The sequence below is a fragment of the Pectinophora gossypiella genome, chromosome 11, assembly GCF_024362695.1.
Source record: "Pectinophora gossypiella chromosome 11, ilPecGoss1.1, whole genome shotgun sequence".
In the NCBI taxonomy this organism is placed as follows: Eukaryota; Metazoa; Arthropoda; class Insecta; order Lepidoptera; family Gelechiidae; genus Pectinophora; species Pectinophora gossypiella.
Genome location: NC_065414.1, coordinates 11,988,268 through 12,008,877, shown reverse-complemented (window position 1 = coordinate 12,008,877; position 20,610 = coordinate 11,988,268). Strand labels below are relative to the sequence as shown.

General features: G+C 38.6%; 1 protein-coding gene and 1 non-coding gene across 2 annotated transcripts in view; one reads left to right on the top strand and one right to left on the bottom strand.

Moving 5' to 3' along the window:
- LOC126370560 (phosphatidylinositol 5-phosphate 4-kinase type-2 alpha) overlaps positions 1-20,610 on the bottom strand; it is a 242,422-nt gene that overhangs the window by 160,399 nt on the left and 61,413 nt on the right. The gene's annotated exons all lie outside the window — the stretch shown is intronic.
- Positions 287-358, top strand: Trnaa-cgc (transfer RNA alanine (anticodon CGC)). Its single transcript has one exon. It is a non-coding gene; the product is annotated as a tRNA-Ala (tRNA).

Below are 20,610 nucleotides of genomic sequence, written 5' to 3'. Positions count from 1 at the left end.
CGGATTATGCGCGCACTAAATTCTCATTTTAATAAAAAGTGCGTTGTTCTGAAAAATATTTTTAATTTGTGGATGCAATATTCGTTTCATTACCTACACAATCAAAAAGTATTAGATATCTACTTTGATAATTATTTTTCAATTTATAATGTAAAACAGATATTTTTATTTTCAAATAAATAAATAAATCGTTAATAAAGACGTAAAAAATTTTGCGCAGCGTTAGCAGGGGCTGTGACGTCATCGCTTATCGATTCTGTACCGTTATTTCGCCTCGCTTCGTAACGGGGATGTAACTCAGTGGTAGAGTGTCTGCTTCGCATGCTGAAAGTCCTGGGTTCAAATCCCAGCATCTCCAAATGATTAAGTTTTACTCTTTTTGAAGCTTATTTTTTATGTTTTTTTACTATTTTTCATTCAAGAAAATGATTTTTGTTAAATAAAATGCTGGTCCACTATTTTTCGAGTCATTGGAGCGCAAAACCGTGACACGTGGCTGGGCGTCATTTTGTACAATACGAACTTGATATTAAATATTTTATGAGGTATTTAAAAGAAACATTGATTGACATACACCTGGGTGGCGAAACTAAATGCAGACTATTTTATCAATAGTAATTTGTTTTAGAGCTCAATATGTTTTCTGTTGCTTGTATGCAGAATTAAAAAAAATCAATAACGTTTCTTACTGATTGTAGGTAAGTGTTATAACAGAGAGGCAACGCGCATTCTATTTTTTTTATTTTTAAGAACGTCTAGGGCTTCTGCTGTACAGGCGAAGAGGGAAACTGCAGTACTTTTAGTTGCAAGTTTTAGTCGGATTAAACGTCAGACAAAAATACATTTATACTATGTAATAATTGACAATTCAAAGTGTAACTATGTTACCAAATGAATTAATAATATATATTTTTGATTACAGTACTAGATAGACGCCAGGAAAGAAATTATTTATTCATCTACCTTACCTATCATTACAGGGCAGGGAAAAAATGTAACGTGACGAATATTATAATATTCATACACAAGACATCAACGAGATCCAAATTTTCCTCTAAATTAGTTTGACTAAAAAATATTTAAATAAATATTTAAATTATGTTTATGTTTGATTATGTTTTTTTTTTTGGCCTGGTTACAAAGACCTTTGGGCCACGTCTTTATTTTGGATTTATGTTTGATTATTTATTTATTTAATAGTTTAGTTTTACAGGAAAACAAAACAGCAAATAAAAAGAGACAAAAAGCTTATTTCTTCTATTTTTCTTGTTTGATTGTTCATCGTATACAAATAACCGAATATTTAATTATTGAAATATTTGCCACTCATTCGAAATCAGCTCGAAAGAAACCATTTCGATTTCATCTCGCTAGTGAGATGTCACTTATCATCATCTATCTAGTGTTATCCCGTTCTCCACAGGGTCCGCTTACCTAACTTGAGGATCTGACAGGTCCGGTTTTTTAAAGAAGCGACTGCCGGTCTGACCATCCAACCCGCGAAGGGAAAACCAGCCTAATACAGATTAGGTCAAATACCTCCGAAAATGCATTTCTCGGAATAAATGTGGGTTTCCTCACCGCTGAGCACGGACGCTATTGGTCCTTACAAAAATAATCGACTCTATAGTCTCTGTTACTATGTGGTCCTTACCGAATCCGTAATCAGAGCCACACGTAGCCTAAAAAGAACCGGCCCTTGGACTGCACTCTAAATCTTGACTCAACATGCAATATTCTATATTCGAAAAACACTGGAAACCATTTTGAATTTTCTCATCGGCGTGACGTCATAGCACAAAAGGCGCGAGGTGCGTTGTATGGTTACAGCCATGGTGTAAGAAAACTAGGTATGCTCAAAAGTGACAGCTAACGTTAGCCCAGCTGACGTCAGCCCACCCTGCGTTGCCATTCCGTAAAAAATATATTACCCACGACAATGTTTTATATTTTTGTTTTTTTTTTACTTTGCAAAGAAATTTTGAACTTTTAATAAAATATTTATTTACAGTTTTAATGATTTTTATTTATGTGATAAATACATTTGTCAGTAATTATCTTAATTTGCAATAATAAAATTTACGTCCTTGAAATGTTGGAGATACCAATCTTCTTCTATCGTGTGGGTTGTGAGGTGAAGTACCAACCTCATCAATCCTGGTGTCAGGGTTACTATTAAGCCGACAAAAGACCCCTGACATGGGAGATACCAATTTAATGGTAACACAGTGGTAACACTTACGTCATCAAAGGGCTAGCAATGGCGGCTTGTCGTAGGATTGAGCATACCTGGTCTTCTTATGCCATGGTCACTGCGTTAGATTTTGCGCGGATTGCCGCGTGGAAATTGGCTCGCTGCGCAATTTCCTCTCGTAGAAACTTGGGATATTCTACAATACATACATACAGGGTGCTAGTAACACCGTGCCGAAAACACACCCCTGACACTTCATACAAAACACCTCGTTTTACACAGACACTACACATTGGCGTTATCGTACACGCGCACCTGTGAGTGTAACGTCTGACGCCCATACGATTGAAGACTAAAGTAAGACCGACGGGGGTGGGGTAAACCTAGCTCAGCCGCTGGTGGGGAGCGGAGAGTTGTCGTTCTATACGTAGTCTTAATCCTTATTCTATGCTGAAAGGTGAGAGGGATGATTCAGATCACGATTCCGAGTTAATAGCAAGTGGAATATTCCGTCGCAAAACTCATGATTTTTTTTGTTTTTCTTTTTAATTATTTTCAGTACCTACCACATTTTTGCGACGGAAAATTCCACTTGATACATTAACTCACATGAGATGAATCATCCTCTGTATTCGGTACGGTGTCACTAACACCCTGTATATGTTTGTCTTGTATACATACTTTGCTGGACAGGCAGTGAATAAAAAAAAATAAACCAATGTTATTACCACAGACACAGAGGTAGGTACTAAGGTAGATTTTTCTTGGTATAACCATATATTGGACTATAAAGCGTTCAACTTCTTATCTTTCTAAAACCGAGAGAGTGATTATGTTCTAACATGATGAATTATTATATGGAAGTTTGGATGACCACTCCCACGGCTGATAGCCGGGACCGACAGCTTAAGGTGCCCTCCGAAGCACGTAATCATCTCACCTTTTCGAGCAATCAGGTGATTCAAGCCTGCGATGACCTTACCAAAGGACAGTCTCACAAAGTGATTTCGACAATGTCTCCATCGGGAAACGAACCCGGGCCTCCAGATCGTGAGCCAAACGCTCTAACCACTAGTTACTACTTAGAGTAGTATTAATAAATCAGTCTCAGCTGAGACTGCCCTCAAGACCATGCTCAAGTCCCTGTTTTTATATAAGAACTGTGTGCTCTGTCACATTGACATGATCTTGAGGGCAGTCTCAAAGCTGAGATTAGTTTATTAATACCAACCTTAGTGATGTAAGCGAGTGATCATTACATGAGCCATGTCAGGGGCCTTTGGCGGTTCAATAATGACCCTGACACCAGGGTTGATGGGGCTGGTATTCCACCTCACAACCCACACGATAAGAAAAAGGTGACCATAACATAAATATTTTTTTTTACCTTTCGAGGTACGAACACCGACCAGGACAGTTAATGCATCGACCTTAAAGCCCTGAATGAAGCCATCCTACTTAGTTATTCCATTTACTCTGACATTTGGGCTGATCAAACATTCATTGGTTACCTGATGGAGTTTACCTTTACAAAATGCCCACCTGATGCCTACGAGCTGTGTGCTCTGATAATAGAACAATATATATTGTATTGTGTTAATAAGGTGGCATGTTTTTATTGATTTACAATAATTTTCGACTCGACGGAAAACCAATACAATACAATACGAAAACGCTATATCCACATACTTACGAGTATAAACACAACATTAAAAACAATAACAAAAATGACAAGAGAATTTCTTACAGGCAACCTAGTGACAGAACTTACTAAATATTGGCGTTGGGGACGATGCAATACAGGTATAATGCAAAAGAATCTAAATTAATACAAAACGATCTACATAAAACATCATTTTATTACGTTATAAACAAACCTAAATAAATAAATTAACCTACATAAAACTATAATACAAAAGTATACATACATAGACGATACATATAGGTATAGATAAATCATATATAAAATATCAATATAAGTATAGGATAATTAAAGCACATAATAACGGCGGGGTTTCTTACCGCGTTTAAATGGGGATATGATATGGGGATAATGGTGCTAATTCCTGTAAATACCATCTAATTTTATTTTAAGTTATATCTGTCATTTTCTTATCCGCCGAAAAGGAAAGGGCGACCCCCATGCCCCCCCCCCCCCCCCCCTCACTGGATGCGCTCATGAGCGTATCCATAATACCATCAATACACGCGTCTTCACCCCTTGATTGACAGCTAATAACTGTAGATTTCCCCTGGGACAATACAATTTGTCGTACCCACCCCCTGTGGCTGCGCTCATCTCGCCACCGAGACCATTTTTGACAGCTCAAAAACTAGCGACTTGAGATGGCTCTATGAACGGATAATGGCCTTGAGAAGTCACCGAGAAATCACTTTTATTATCTATAACTCTAATCTTGTTTTACAACAACAATCCCACATGAAAACTATTATGATTAGAAATAATCTATATTTTTCTGAATTTTATTTATTTGCCGCAAAACCTACAAAAGAAGAAAATAAAAACAATTGACGATCTCAATAGAAGAAAACGCCTGTCAGAAAAGCAATAGCCATATTTACGATTGAGTTAATTGTTGTTATAATCTTCACAATATTTATTCAATAGGTATTTAAGTATTCTTTTTTTTCGCGGCCTATCTGTCAAATATATACTGTATTTTTTATTCAATCATTTAATTTCAATGAAGGACTTTCCAGGCTACGTCCCCAAAACCAATATAGGTAGATGGCGTTGTACAGTCATGAGCAATATAATGTACCCACTTTAGGACTTTGTCGCACTAACATATTTGACATTTAGTGAGACTTACAGTTCAATTTTCAAAAAAGTTAATGTGACATGGTACCAAAGTGTATACATAATATTAATGCTCGTGACCGTACAGATTTCATGTGATAATTACCTATTTAGAGGATTTATAAAAAAAATGCTGCTAGATATTTGGATCAGATGTGTTTTTTTATTGGGTAGTATCCTAGGTCAAAGATAAATTATGAAATTCCAATTACTAAATATAGACAGATCTAAAACTGATGAAAAACATTGTTTTTTTTTATTAAACTTATTTATGAATTTTAATCAAGAAAAACTTAATAATAAATCCGACATTTTATCACGTTTTTCTATAACTTTACAGTGTTCTTTTTCGTACAAATTCCATAGTAATTTCGCGTTTTGACGTTTATTAAAAAGTAACTGATTTGACTAGTTGGAAATTAGCCTATTATGTTGCTAGGTACCTATATTGCTTCTCTTTATTTTGATCAGAATAATAATGGGTGGAAGACGTGTTATGCCTGGATGTAGTCAATGGTCATCATTTATACCCAAAAATAAAGATAAAAGATGCATAATGTCTGTTGTTCGTGAAATTAGAAGGTTAAACGAAGGTAAGACTGGAGTCTTTACAGCCCTTTTTTTTGGGGGAACATAGCCTGGATATTCTCTCATAATCATCATCAACCCATAAACGACCCCACTGCTGGGGCACGGGCCTTCCCTATGGATGGATGGCCCAGTGCGGATTGATTGTTATTAACGACTGCTAATGCAGCCGGGACCAACAGCTTAACGTGCCTTCCGAAGCACGGAGGAGCTCGAGATGAAATTTATCCTATGACCGGCCTTTGCGAAAGTTGCTTAACTTCAACAATCGCAGTCCGACGCGTTTACCGCTGCGCCACCGAGCTACTCAATATTCTCTCATTACATCATTACTTTATTTTCAAGTTAGATAAACTTACTTTATAATAACAAACCTATACTTAAGCCGCGACTTAGGGCTTAGCAAGTTGTGTTTATAAGTATAAATAGGCGTTATCTACAGCATAAAATATTAATGATCATCCCCATTACCTGGAGAGCTTTTTACACGAACAGACGGACGGACATAAATATAAATCTGCGACTGGATGTGGCATGCTGGCTTATAGTTGCAGTTGTATAAAATGTCCTGATTTTACAACAAATATTAAACTACCTAATTAAAAACGCAGACAAATTGAATATGCGTATCATCATCATCATCATCAGCCGTACGACGCCCACTGCTGGGCATAGGCCTCCCCCAAGGATCTCCACCAGATCGTCTCGGTCCAGCTTGTAGCGGGCCTACCCACGAATATATTTAAAAAAATATATGCGAAAAATATATGAATATGCGTATATATTTAAAAAAAATAGCGTGATATTCAATATTAGATTCTTCGTTTTCAGCGTTGGATCGAATAGTCTACTGAAATCAGTTTTCTTTTGACGTATCTTATTGTAGATTTGCCGCAAATGGCATTAACTACTTAGCCAGACAAACTCAAATCAGTAATAGCTATTTAGTAGTATAGTATCTATTATTTTTTTGTTTTTATAGCACTTACCCGTGTTTAGGGAAACTCACAAAGATCGAAAAAAAAACTGACTCGGAGAAGCCTTGAACCCGTAGCTTATCAAGCCGGGACGAGCGTGTTAACCATTACACTACACCACTAGCCCGGTCTGCATGACAACCGCACCGCGTGCGGCGCGAATTATATTGAGCGGTTCGACCAATAAACGTTACCAATGCTATCTACGTAGATGGGACGTCAAACGGCTATTGGGCAAAGGCCTCGATATAACTCGCGCCGCGCGCGAAAAATTCTTAGTTTGTCCCATATCACTATTGAAGTCTTGCTTCGTCCCAAATTATAAGTAGGTACTTTAAAGGTATAGTCAACAAAAAATAATACTTATTTTTTTAAAGTTACATACTTACTAATAAAACAAGTATATTCTTGTACTTTCCTACCACATCCAGCACAAGAGATCTCTATGACTTCGTCCAGTACATCTCCAGCACTAATCATAAGGCAGCGATTGGGTAAAAGGCGATAAATCTGCCTTCCACCGCGATAACTCACGCCCCCCTGCGCCGCACCCCGCCCGCTTCCCCTAATTAGGACCCCATACAAAAATTGCGCCATCACTGCACATTGCACTGTGGTTATTAGACATTATTGTAATGCTTGTCTAGTAAGTGGATCCGTTAAGTGTTTTTTTCTGGTGTGTAGATGTTTGAAGCTCTGTTTATAACTTTATATTAACTTCCTTTATTTAATAGCTAGTTTGGGTACCAAAAACAATCGGTTTATAGTAAGTATAGCTCACAAAAACGAGATTTGCCAAAAGATGAGCTTGTGTGGGCGGCAAATCGAAAAATGGCAAGCGAAAAATCAGGATCCTTGGCATTACCACAAACATTAAATGCTTTAAGAGGAGCAGACTAAACATATCTCCAGAATTGTCATGGCAAAAGACAAATAGCTAAGAATTGTGTGCAATACACACTATGTATTATAATGCTGTTGGTCCCGGCAATTAGCCATAAACAAATACCAACTCGCATTGGAGCAGCGTGGTGGAGTATGCTCCATACCCCCTCCGGGTGATTGAGGGGAGGCCTGTGCCCAGCAGTGGGACGTATATAGTCCAAGTTATACCCATAGGCTTACTATAATAATGTCATTTTTTTAACCTTTGTTGCCTCGATCATTATAGACGGCCATACGGCTCATCGCCTATCACGTTGGTCGGTAAGGTGTGGGTACTTAGTTCATCTTGCGATGGATGAACCTCAAATGGGATACTGTCTGTGTTTTAAAATGAATGAGTGAGTGAATGACTAGCTCGATTAGAATGAATAGTATCTCGCTGATATGCAACCCGTTTGACGTGTGCTGTCAACTTAATTCTGTGGGGTTATTGGCCAATATAAAATTTTAGGAAGGTTTTTTTTTTAAATTTGTGCATAAAATTGACGTGTGGTCTATAAATTTTATGCCTGTCGATTACCCGTCTTTTTTCTTTTCGGCGGATAAGAAAATGACAGGTATAACTTAAAATAAACTGGGGGGTTAATTCATCTAAGAAAGCAATTATTGCTATTTGACATTTGTTTGCATTGCGCACTTACTTTTATATGCGCAAATGTCAAATTGCAATATTGCTTTTTTAGATTAATTGTTTCGATGTAGCCTTTTAAACCCTCTGGAATCAACATCATTAGCTACAGAAGCACACATCCCAAATCACGGCCAAACATTATAAAGACATTACATCTCATCAACATGATACTAACATAGCTATTGTATTGCATGTTAAGTGTTACGGACACATTTTGATAGTAAATTTTGATTACTTATGGCTTTGAATTGCTGCAGTTAACATTAGCACGATGATCCCTATCGTTTATAGAACATTCTGGAGGGTTATGTGGAAGTTTAAATAGTTCTTAAGGGTCGGTATTGTCATGATCACTCATATTTTAAAAGAAGTTGAATTATCTGCAAGTAGATATCTCAATATCTAACATGAATATTAACTAGATTAAAGTTAAAAGTTGCGAAACGATGGAATTTATATGGACTATTAATTTACCTGCACTTTTATCATTCAAGCATATGGGCATATAATTTAAAAGTATTTTAATGATTTAAAAATTATTAAATAGAATTAATATAAATCATTTGTAATTGTGAATGTTATACAACTAATTAATTAATTTAAAGAGTAAGTAAACAGAAAAGGCGGGAACGGAAGTGAGAATTACGCGGCGAGAAAAACAAATGAAGAACGGGGTTGGATTGGTTCCCCGACTTTTCTAAGAGACGTGGGTTGTGGAAAGAATTACGATGGAAATTAATAAATAGTCGATAAAGTCACCCAATTACAGTGTTTTCTTGAAAGTATTGTAGTTGATAATTATCTATACTTACTTCTTCTTCTATCGTGTGGGTAGTGAGGTGGATTACCAACCTTATCAACTCTGGTGTCAGGGTTATTGATTAATAAGCCGCCATAGGGCCCTGACATGACTCGTGTAACGACTACGTACCTACTTACTTCATTAAGTAAGTAGTAACCGGGACCAACGGCTTAACGTGCCTTCCGAAGCACGGATCATTTCACTTTTGGACAATCAGTTAATCAAACTAGGGATCACAAAGTGATTTTTGTGATTTGTCCCCACCGGGATTCGAACCCGGGACCTCCGGATCGTGAGCACATTGATCAACCACTGAACCACCGAGGTGGTTATACTTACTTATACGAGTATAATTAGTTGGGAAGTTTTCATGACTTAGCCTTAAACCACGGAAGCGAGTTGTTGAAACATCACTTTCTGGATGGGTTGTGTTTCAGAAGCATGTGACCTATCCTGTATTGGACTGGTTTTCCCTTCGCGGATTGGAAGGTCAGACAGGCGGTTGCTTCTATTAAAAATCAGACCTGTCACATGTTCAGGTTAGGTAAGCGGACCCTGTAAAAAACGGGATCACGCTAGGTAAATGAAGACATTCTGGTTTGATTTTCTTCAACGAAACCTCGAAAAGACCACATTAGTTTCATTCCAGATTGTAGTCCAAAGTACAATCAAAGAGCAAAAGTTTAGTCACTGAGCCCAGCGAATCATTTGTAAACAGTGGTGAAATTATGAACCATTAGTTGTCATAATTATAAAATTTATGATTTTGTAGGTATTTTTGGTCATTACAGAAACGACATGTAACCAGGAGGTCTTAAGTGCAACCAGTTAAATTATTACTTTGCAAGAACCTGATTGGACTTTCAAAGACACGTCAAAAAAAACATCAGATAGGTGTGTTGAAACAAGTTCCTTACAAAATTTAACATTTCCGAAGCCCACACGTGATGACATCACTAATTCTATAACTAATAAAGATACCAACGATCAGTTTTAATATGCATTAATTAACGCAACAAATTGTCGCCGACGACACGTCATTTGTCATTATAACTACGACACGGGTCGTGTCATAACACTCACGACACGACACGCGAGCATGACACATTGTCGTGTCCGACACGTCTTATGCACTGACGGACTCTATCGACGTGCCCCAAACACACGATAGATGGCGTTGTTCAGTTTTGACGTGATAATAACCTATTTTCTCATTGCTGGGAAAAAGTGACTTATTGTAGATTTGCCGCAGATGGCATTAACTACTTGGCCGGACAAATGGGGAGCGCTGAAGGCTCTCACCCGGTACAACGTTTAAGACAACAGGCCTGAGGGTGCCCAGTTGGGCGCGAAACTCGACTCAGGGCGTCGTCTGAGAAGAAGAATAATTCCTTTCATAATAAACTATTTCTATTCTATTCCATTATTTAAGAATATTTGAAAGGATTAATCGACCCTAGTGGGTCGATAGCGATAAGCGCTGAATGAGGGAAATCGTCGACCACGCCGGCGGGGTCGGTATCGGGGTTCTGAAGTTGCAGATGGACAAATGGCTCGTCTGATTGTGAATTTGTGAGTAGAATGCGCGACAAACATGAAATCAGATTGCTTTCGGAAAATGAGTAGACAGTCCTTTCGGAGTAGACTAAAAGGTTAAAGATTATTTTCAATGACACATAAACACAGCATCACGCCTGTACCCCCGTAGGGGTAGGCAGAGGTACACCTCTGCATACTATACATAGTATACACAAACTTCGCCAACTATGTTTAAGTCCCAATGCAATTTCGGCCGAGCCTATTGCCATCAAGCAGGCACAAATCTTGAAAACCACATAATATAAATTAGGTATGTATGATCCAAACAATTTTTTTTTTTTTTCAATATTATTTGATGATTTCTCCAGTTGTCTGTTATTTTTTTTTACTTTTGATAGGTTTGCTCTTGACCCCAGACTTGCTCGAAGGCATTGACGAGACCTAAGATGGAGCTCGCCCAGAAGGTGCCTGTTCATTCTGGCCTTGAAAGCATCCGGGTTATGTGCATTTGGAATTACAAAAGACGGCAGAGAATTCCACTCCTTATAAGTAATGGTTACTGAAATTCCTAAATTATTATTATGAGAATGTTATTATGAATCTTTTTGCTATCTAAGTTACGCTTTTTCTTCTTTAACTGTCACTACTGTAATGTAATGTTTTTCATAAAATGTCAAATTGTCATACCTATTTTGTGTATCGCGCTTATTTTGTAGTATTTTATTTTATAATCGCTTTACAAGTATGATGAACGGGTGCACTGTTGTATTGATATTTATATTTATGGAGCGCGGGGTTGCGGTGAGGAAGGAATTCTGGTCGAATGTGGGCACGGTGTTGTTCTCGCACCGGGAGCTGGAGCAGCGGCACTGGCCCAAACAACGCATTGCCCTGCTGCAAGCTCGCAGGTACGTCCAAGAGCTGATCCCCCCGCCCGACTACCTCGTCTCTGACCAACAATACATACAAACTACACTCCAATACTTTAGAAACGGGTACGCCACCATCAAGGAGGTATGCCCCGACCACGAGATAAACAAAATCATGACCACAGCCCTTTCTGACGCAGTCGGAGGATATCTCAAAATATACGTGCTGCCGCTAACCAAGTTGGACTACTACGCGGGCACGGTCTCCTTCGAAGACTCAACCAAATTGCTCAACTTTTACAGTGAAGTAAAGAATTATTTGAACACCAACGGGTCAGGGTGGCGCGACTCCAGCAACGAACAGATCTCCAACATGGCGAGAATAGCACCGCGCATGCGCCGCAAGCAGGCCGTCAACGAGTGCCCCAGCTCAAACCCCTGCAACTGCTTCGCATATCTACAAAAGACTGACAATGGATACACCGTACCTTTACCATCAATCAATTGGGAAGACGGCACAATGTTCATACCATTCAAAAACCAGACCACATTTTCTTTGGAATCGCCAAAATATTACAACAGTCTGAACAACTACTACTTGTACGCGAAGTGCTGTTTGCGCACTATGGGAGCCAAGTGCGAAAGAGAGTTTGACCAAAAGTTTCAGTATTGGCTATTAAAAGATGTCATCCCGCGCCTCTCAGACGACCACCTGTATGTAGCTTTAGGGAACGTACTGTCGATGGTGAACCAGTCTGACCCTTTCTTCGATTCCAAAATCAGTATAAATACTTGCAAACCTTCGCCAACTCCTATTCAATATGTACCAACGCATCGTCCTCATAAACAAAAATTCGTAACCATAGAACACAAGCCTTGTGGTCTCGTAATAATAGACCGCCTAATACACTCTAAAAGGCTTGTTATAATTGCTATAATAATAATATCAGAAATAGTCTGGTGTATCCTGGTATTTAAACATATATTTTACAGAAAAGGTAGAGAGTGTAAAGATCAATCTTCTTATATGGACCGGATGGAAAAAGGTCAAGGATCTGGAAGTATATCTAGAACAGGTAGCGATAAGTGTTTATCCAGAAAATGTAGCAAGACCAGGCATGGCCACAACGACAAACACGCAGTCAATGATGTCACCGTAACCAGAGTTACTAAAGGAGGAAGTGTTGGGGATATAAAAGGCGGTGGGTTAAAACTTTACAAAAATCCACACTCCAGTTCAAAAGTAATCCATTTAGGGACTCAGTACTCTTCTCAGATCACGCGGCACACGCAGGGCATCAATACAATCAATAGCGGACCAAAGCAAAAAAAAGTTGAGATTAACTTAGATGACATTGACTGTTATGAAGGTAAATCTGGTTATAGAGAATCAGCAACTTGGATTACCCAGCAATGTATTGACAAAACAGTTCAAAGTGCCTCGTCAGGCAGCGAGTTAGGAGTAACACTGCAACGGAAGCCAAATCCAGCCAAATCTGTGAAACATGCTGACCTTAATGACAATGTGAAGCCTGTCTCCGAGCCATGTCCACCAGCCCTACCGTCAGAACCGTGCACGTGTGGTGAGAAAATTCTTAACATCAGTAATATGAACAATACCAATGATGTTTCTATCATAACGGACATTGTTCCTTACACTAGCACAACCTGCAGTACCAACAACAACAATGATAAAGAGGACACTCACGTTACAGTAAAAGATAACGTAAGAGAACAGGAATGTACCATAGGGAAATGTGCAGTCATCGAAGATGCAAAACAGCCCAGAGTATCTGAAAATAAACCATACAAACTAAATGAAACTTTAGCTTTATTGAGACACAGTGAAAAAAGTATGAAAAAGACTGTAATTTGCTCTCGTGACATTAAACAACAGCGCAAACAGGGATTCCATTTTGAGGTGCTGTCAGCTAGTTTTCCTCCGTCAGCCGTGAGAATGTCTGAAATGTGTACGTGCGCTTACAACAGTGATAACACGTGCCCCTGCGTCTCCTGCCTGAATGAGCCAGAGGTAGACAACGTGCTCACACGACAAGAATCTCTGTCGTGCAAAACTTGCCTCTATGACACGACAGAGATAATCACGGAAAAGAAAACATCTGGGTCTACGACCGAAACGAAAACATTAGTAATGCAGTTCGATGGAGGGTCAGCGACCACACTGCAAGGCATACAACAAAAACAAACAATTCACCTACAGAAAGAAATATACGTAACCGAAAAGAATAACGACCCGCCTAAACGCATGCGTAAGCCTTACGTAGAAATTCAAATACAAAAACCTAGAAACGCCGAAATTAAATTAGGAATTTCAGGAATAAAAACCAAAGTAGAGACTTCGAGGAGGTCCCTTCTGAGCAAGATACCCACGAAGGCTCAAACTTTAGAATATAGCCACGTTAGCCAATCAAAGCATTATAACTCGCCAAGAGAAGAATCTCCGAGAAAAAATCCTGATGAAGAATGTGTGAGAATTTGTGACTCGCCGACGGATAGGACAACTGAGACGACAACTACAGATTCAAATAGAACTGAAACTACGCCAAAAGAACCAAAAAAGAAACGATCGTGTAGCGCTAAGTTAATAGATTTGAACGTTAGAAGTGAACCGTGCAGTTCTGTGCCGTTACAAGTAAGTTCTCCGACTGTAAAAGATAAACTTCATGGTATACTTAAGTATAGGAAGAAGCGTGCTAAGATAGAAGAGTCACCGCCGAGATATTCGAGTACTCAAGTGTATGTTATCGAAAGCCCTCGTTACTTTCCTCAGGCTATGACGGCGCCAAAGGAAACAGAGCTTCCGACTCAGGAGCTACCCAAGCAAGCGGAGTGTCCGATGCAAGCGGAGATTTCGATTCCAGCGGAGCCACCAAAGTCACCTAAACCTCGATCTCCTGAAGGTCACAAAAGGAGCTTTATTCCCAAACTAAAGAAGCCCATTGCTGCAGACGACACGGAAATCAGAAGTAGAAGGAGCGTCACTGTAACAGATAGTAAATTAAATATAACTCTCTAATTTTAGTTATGCTTACATTTAAATGTAATTTATTTGATATCGGTATTAATATAATATACTTACTTATTTTATAAGAATATTATTCTAGTTTTACTTCTTGCTGGATAGCGAATAGAGAAAGACTGGGAGACAATAAAAATATATCTTGTTCTAACTTCCTCTTCCTACTTATGTCGCAAAATCCGACATTTTCGGAGCGTTACGATTTCGGCAAGTGTCTACAACTGTTGTTTTTTTTTTTGTGGTTGTCTTATTAGAAGTAACAGACGGGAGTTTATAAATGTATGGTATGAGTAACAAAAAATACAATGTTCCTGAAGTAAAGGGAAGAGGTCGATGTACAAATTAGGCCCCCATGATATACCCTCCGTTAGGCCTCGACAAGGCCCCGCTAATCAAGGCCCCACTGAGTTATGGCCGGCGGGTCCGCTCAGGTGTCCGGGGCGGTATAATCTGTCATTAGCTACATCTGCACTTAGCAAATTGAGAGGATTCTGCTTACCTGATGTTTGAGGATCAAATCTTTGCTGGTAAATGAGGTATTAGTTTTGAGCGATGAATATGAGAGAATTTGGTAGTTTCCTAGGTCAAACATAAATTATAAAATTCTGATTACTAAATAAAGATAGATCTAAAGGTGCCAAAAAACGTTTTTTTATTTCTATTTAACTTATTTGCGAATTTTAATAAAGAATAAAATAATAATAAATGCGACGTTTTATGACGTTTTTCTATGTATGCATCAGAACGGCGGGTGGGCTGTTCCCAAAGAGGTCCAAACTATACTAAACAAATGTGCGATAAATGTACGTATTTGTGCTGAAGTTACGGCAAATGTGCTTTATCGTAGGTTTAGATAATCCAATATTTAAGTGAGCCGCCATCCTGACGTCAGAATGGCGAGTTAATTCTAAACCGATGGATCATTTATGGTATAGTATGTATCAGATAAATGTGCGATAAATGTACGTACTGTACAATAGAAAAAACATTGCATTACACTGACATAAAGGCCTGAAAAAACCAAATTAAAATGATTCGATATTTTGTCGTCTGATAAATTTTATTCCTAACCTAACCTAAACTGATTTAATTATTTAATTATGTGTGTAAATATTGATGAATATAAATATTAAAGCTATGTAATAAATCAGGTTGGGAATTAATTTAATAAGACTACATTTTTATTTTGTTAAAACCCCTTTGTGCTATTAACCGTTGAATAAAATTTATCAGACGACAAAATATCGAATCATTTTAATTTGGTTTTTTCAGGCCTTTATGTCAGTGTAATGCAATGTTTTTTCTATTGTACAGTACGTACATTTATCGCACATTTATCTGATACATACTATACCATAAATGATCCATCGGTTTAGAATTAACCCGCCATTCTGACGTCAGGATGGCGGCTCACTTAAATATTGGATTATCTAAACCTACGATAAAGCACATTTGCCGTAACTTCAGCACAAATACGTACATTTATCGCACTTTTGTTTAGTATAGTTTGGACCTCTTTGGGAACAGCCCACCCGCCGTTCTGATGCATACTTTTCTATGACGTCACAGGTTGCTTTTTCGTACAAATTCCATAGTAATTTCGTGTTTTGACGTTTAGTAAAAAGTAGCTGATTTGACTAGTTGGAAACTATCCTTTAGTTATATACCTGTAGTCAGTAATAGTGATCAGTCTGTAATGTCTTAACCACACAGTGATTTTTATAATATGTCCCGGATTCGATTCCACCAGGATTCAAATGATCCGTAGATCTCCGGATCGTGAGCCTAGCGCTAAACCAGGTCCACAAAGGTCGTTTTGTATAGTTAACATGGTAAATTTCCTTATGAGCAAGATGACCCGATCTTTACAATGGATTTTAGTGGTCAGTCCCCTCTGACATCTTCTGACATCTGATATTACAAAACACAAAGAACATAATCAAACTAACAATTGCAAGACATTTATAATTTAAAATACTTGCCGGCCAATTGACCACAATCACTTCACCAACAGTGCGATAATAAATTAGACAAATCCATGGTCAATTTGTCCCGGTAATCCCGTGTCAATCGCGGATTACCGCGGTAATCCCACAACATTGCCGCTATTAGGACTCGTCCACTATTTACTGCCGGGTGGTCACCCTAATCGCCCCGTTTAAGAGTTTCCCTGATTGGTTGTAATTTAAGTGTTTAGTAGGGTGACACCGGTTTATTGAAAGGTCTGCCCAACTTTCGGAAAAGGACAGATAGAAGTTGTTTTCTGGGCCGGGTGGCTTTATCCACACGGTGTGATAGTATGTATTTTATCTACCACACATCTTTCGCCATATTTTTAAACAGGAAGTTTTGAACAATTATTTATGTACTTAATATATGTAGACAGTCCGCTATATACATAACTCGCGCGAATACGGCGCGGCTCGGACCAACTTATACTGGATGATTCTACAAACTTGTTTGCTTCCAGTGAAAGTTGATCGCACGCGTCTACATTAGTGAAATTAGGGATTACGCGCGTGAGTTTATCTGTGTAAGTAACTCATTTTGTGTGTCTTTCTGTCTGTCCGTTGCCTTTTCACGCCTAAACTACTATCCAATTTTGATAAAATTTGGTTCACAGATTGTATAGGACAGCTTTTACATTATTAAGGGTAGAATAAGCATACCGCGCGCGATAACCGAAATACACGCGGACGGAGTCGCGGGCGGAAAGGTATTAGAAAATATTCAAACTTACTTCCCCACCATTCAATACAAAACCCTCAATATTAATGCACTGCTCTAGCGGTATAATCCTGCCAAATTAAATAAACATAAAGCAGAAGCTGTTTGGAGGTCAGAGCTGATTTATCGCTGGCCCAGGATTACCATGTCAGACGGATTCCACTGATAAAGTACTGGCCGGTAAGGATTTACATTTTTATACGGGTGAGGTATAGCTGAGGACGGTGTTCAGGATTTGTTATGGTACGTGGATTGTTTAGGATGAATATTCTAACATAACATCGTGCCTGTATCCCCGAAAGAGTAGGTAGAGGTGTATCCATCTACAGCTATGTGTAAGCCTCACTCAAGTAATAGAGGGCGAGCATTTTGCCATTAACCGGGCACAAATCCTAGTAACCATGACAAATAATTGCAAAGGAGACTACAGTAACCTATTTAAAATTTGAAATAGAAATATAAATACTGTTTATTTGCCTTTGAATAACGCTAGGGAGATGATTTTCTTCTATCTTGTGGGTTGTGAGGTGAAATACCAACCTCATCAACCCTGGTGTCAGGGTTATGATTTTTTAGTTACTAACATGGCTCATGTAACGATTACTCACTTACATCAGTAAGTAGTAACCGGGACCAACGGCTTAACGTGCCTTCCGAAGCACGGATCATCTTATTTTCGGACAATCAGGTGATCAGCCTGTAATGTCCTAACCAAACTAGGGATCACAAAGTGATGTGATATGTCCCCACCGGGATTCGACCCCGGGGCCTCCGGATCGTGAGTCTAACGCTCAACCACTGGACTACAGAGGCCGTTATTCGTTATTTGCATACTATGATGGTGTACAAGTTTGTAAGTTACAGAATATGAGTTTCACATCACAGGCCCTTTCGGCACAACAAAATAGAAGTTTAAAAGACAGAAGGAAGCTTTTTAAATAGTAACATCAGTATCATATTAAGATATTCACTACTGCAATAGATGGATGTACATAGAAGTTCCTCCTTATCAGCTATCAACAATAGCATTCAAATATTGTTACAATTTAGGTATACTTCATCATCATCATCATCAGCCCATTAACATCCCCACTGCTGGGGCACGGGCCTTCCCTATGGATGGATAGGGAGATCGGGCTTTAAACCATCACGCGGGCCCAGTGCGCATTGATGGTTATTGACGACTGCTAATGCAGTCGGGACCAACGGCTTAACGTGCCTTCCGAAGCACGGAGGAGCTCGAGATGAAAACATTTTTTTTTTGTGGTTGGGTGACCTCCTCCTATGACCGGCATTTGCGAAAGTTGCTTAACTTCAACAATCGCAAACCGAACGCGTTTACCGCTGCGCCACCGAGCTCCTCAAAAGGTACACTTGTGTAATGTCAATAGTGTGAATAGTCATTACATTATATTATGATTATAATAATCGAATCAACTAATTTCGTTATTTACATAATTAAGTCTTTCATTAAAATAAAATTAAAGGAATCATCAACACATTTTCCAATTCAAAATTTTTGAGATAAAAATTCTTTGACGCGTTAATGATAAAGAAGCCAGATCCGTAAGTCACGCTTTCTCCAAACAGGGCGAAATCGTGATCCGCAAAAACAGATTTTTGGGTTTATAATTATTCATTATAATCCATTATTTGTATACATATTATTTAAACTTATTATTTTTTATATTTTAGTATTTTTTGGAGTTCAGCTGAAAATCAGGGTTGTGGCACTCCCTCGATGTCGGAGTGTCACAACATCTTGCTGAGCTGACGTCCCTTTTTACAGATAAGGTTTAAATTCATTATTTTGTTCACTATTCTATTCTGTGTACCGCACCTACTTATTTCTAAAATAAATTATTTTCTTTCTTTCTTCTTCTTTCTTTCTTCTTTCTTTCTTCTTCTTTCTTCTTCTTTCTTCTTCTTTCTTTCTTCAAGAGTATTTTTCTTTTATCCAATAGGAAAGGACTCAATCAAGATACAAACTGTTACACAAACATCCCCCAGATTACGGGCGACGGGCGTAAGGATATAAGCACCCATTTTTTTATCTCGTCAACCCGAACGTCTTAAGTACTTAATGAATTTATTAACTCTTCTGCTCGTCCCGGACAATCTTCACAAAAAATCTCCCTAAATTACCCGCTGAAGGGCGATATTGTCTCGGTTATAAAGCTTAACACCCAGAGTCGGTAGATAGCATTCCGGACAAGCGAAAACTGAGTCAAATACAGGGTGTTAGTGACATCGTAACGAAAACTTTGAGAGATGATTCAGACCATGACTCTGAGTTGATACCAAGTAGAATTTTCCGTCGCAATTTACCTATGGAACTGAAAATAATTGAAAAAAAAAAAACACAAAAAGATCATGAGATTTCCGTTAAGAAATTCCACTTGATATCAACTCAGAATCATGGTCTGAATCATCCCCTTCAGTATTCGTTACGATATCACTAAGACTCATACGTACTCGTATGACCTGTACGTACTTGCACGGGGTGTAAGAGACATCGTAACGAATACAGAAGGAGATGATTCAATTCATTATTCTGAGTTCATATCAAGTAGAATTTTCCATCGCAAAATATAGACTAAAACATACAAATGCATAAACTCACGCCTACGAGTATTTCCCACAAAGATAAGCAGAGACTATGGAATTCCATTTGCTTCGATCCTTTCACAATTCTTATAGAATAGAAATAATTTTAAAAAAGCACAAGAAAAAGCATTTATTTATTTATTAAACATGAATTCAAACTTATAAAGTCTAACTCAGTCTAGAGTCTAGAGCACGAACCGGGGTTCGAACGTCACGCGTTCTGCGAAAAGCGGTAACACGGACTCTGTGTGTATCAGCCTTTACCCAGTTGACAGTCGGTGGAGGGCGACAATGTCTCGACTATAACTTACACAATCTACCCCGGCGCTGAAACCCAAGATCCTTGATATCTCGGCCCTTAGCCCCTTCCTTATCTTGGCTGAAACTAGGGATGTTCCGCTGTTCAACTCCTTATTTAACACGTATGTCAAAAAATAACTGTCACTTAACTAGCTTATCTTTCGTGTCGAAGAAATATCAGAAAAAAATATATTATTCCTTTGGAATCCGACAACCTGAGATTTCCGCTGATTGCAGAATGTCCACTCCCGATATGTCCGGCCAATTAAGTTTCAAATCTTCAATTTTATAATTTATCTTTGACCTAGGAAACTTCCCAATTGCAACATAAAAATACCTTTCAAAAAAAGGTTAAAAATAACATCGGATGTGTTTTTAAACTTTGTAACCACTTAAAGTGAATTTAAAGCGAAGTGGCAAAATAATCAGCGTTTTTTACTATAGTGGGCAGGACATAGCGAGGAGAACCGATGGCCGCTGGGGCGAAAAGGTTCTAGAATGGCGACCACGTGTCGGACGACGCTCAGTGTGTAGGCCCGCTACAAGGTGGACCGACGATCTGGTGAAGGT